This window comes from Trachymyrmex cornetzi, unplaced genomic scaffold (assembly GCF_001594075.2).
Source record: "Trachymyrmex cornetzi isolate Tcor2-1 unplaced genomic scaffold, Tcor1.1 scaffold103, whole genome shotgun sequence".
Classification (NCBI taxonomy): Eukaryota; Metazoa; Arthropoda; class Insecta; order Hymenoptera; family Formicidae; genus Trachymyrmex; species Trachymyrmex cornetzi.
The window spans coordinates 26,426-28,455 of NW_017295576.1; positions in this window are offsets into that span (position 1 = coordinate 26,426).

The window sequence follows — 2,030 nt, forward strand, 5'->3', positions numbered from 1 at the left end:
AATATAAAAAAATATATAAAAAATCGCAGATAACTTTTTGTCAATTATACACAATTCTCAGTTAAATTATAAGACAATATAGAACAAGCAAAAAGAATAAAATAGTATTATTCCCAGTCAAATGAGTTGAAAAAGAATTGTTAAAAAATTTTTTCCTTCCTTTTTCTTGTTATTAAAAACTTTTATGAGACAAGTTATCACAATGACTTCTCGCCACGTACTAATTTTATTTAATTCTGTGACATATATGTATATATTTTTTTATGTTTTATATGACTCTGATATGTACTTTACAACATTATTTGAAATTCTACGATTTATAATATATGCAATATTGTTCTCTTATTTCAAAAGTGATACATCTAAAAAAATTAAAGGAAAAACTATTTTTCAACTTAACAGAAAATTATTGTTTAATCAAATAATGTTGGTAAAAGGAATATACTGTTAGAAACATGAAATATTATTTTTATCATTTTCGGTTTAAAATATTTTAAAAAAGAATCCTTTTTTTTGAGTGTGAATCTTGATATTTTATAAAATTATAACACAAATCCGGAATAATTCATCAAAAATGATACAGCTCGAAATATTCCCGACAGTTTATATTTACTTTTTGATCAGCTAAAACGATTAAATATAGAACAAAACAATTTCTTCAAATTTCAATCATCATAACTGACTTGATTCTAAATATTCTCTGATGAAGATGTTCCTTTTTATTTACAAAAACGATACAATTTAAAATGTGTCACTCTTGTGGACGATATTATAATCTCTTTGAAAGTCTTAAGAGAACGACAAAAATGCTATTTGGTAAACGAACTATAAATTTAAGTTTGTTTATTTTAGACGATTGATAGAGTTTTTATACCAAGCTCATTTGTGCTAATAAATATAAAATTACATTTTTTGAGTTGTGTCACTTTTGAAGTAAGAGAACGATATTATCTTGTTATGTTACATGTGTATTAACGGTATAAAAGTAATCGCTAATACATAACATACAGTCATATGCGCGTAATGTGTACGCGTATAAGAAAGGCAAGAAATGATTTTGCGTGCCGTAGAGCTGCGCCGGAAATGATTTCCGTCATTAAGAGAAACTCGACCATCAAAGCGCTGGAGATCGCGCGAGCCGCGAGAGATATGCTAGGCGGAAATGGGATCTCGGACGAGTAGTACCATGTGATTAGGCACATGATGAACCTGGAAACGGTCAACACTTACGAAGGTAACACTTACGCGAGGATCGTCCCGAGAAGATCGGCGATCATTTAGTACGTTGTTAACGGATCGCGTCATTCGAGACTATTTTCTTTTTTCTTTTCTCTCTTCCACAGGTACAAGCGATATTCACGCTTTGATTCTCGGGAAGGCGATCACTGGTATTGCTGCGTTCTCAGGATAAGCAACTCAAGTATCCGAATGATAAGACTGCCTTTGTACGCCACGAGCGTTTGACATGCTTGTGCCTCAATTTTTTTGTCTGTACGATCATTTTAACCTTTGAGTAGTGGGTATGTGGGTTGATCACAGCTCTTCAAAAAGACAAGTTTTCTTAACCTTCCAGAAATGACATTGTCAACAAAAAATAATTTTTTTGCTGATTTTATTTAAAAAAGTCTTGCAAGTTAATAATCGATTGAGATGTATATATATATATTTTTTTTTATCGATATATATAGCCTTTCAGGCGATTAGAAGTACTATATATTTCAATATTCACATGCATTTCCACCTTTATTAAGCTTACAAATTGAAAGTAAAATCAAATTGGAAATATTTAATACTTTCTTTGTACTTGTTCCGGAATTCTCGTTACTTTCAAATATTCACCGCGACGACCGTCAATAGCTCATCAACAAAACGCGTATATATCTCGCTCTTATTCTAATCACGCTGTCTTTCTCATATGGCACGCGCCCCCCTTGCGCGACACCCGAAAAACTGACTTTCGCGCATACGTTTCGCGTGCAAAAGATCAGTTCGCTTCCCGATCCACATCAATACGGATCAATACTATCTTT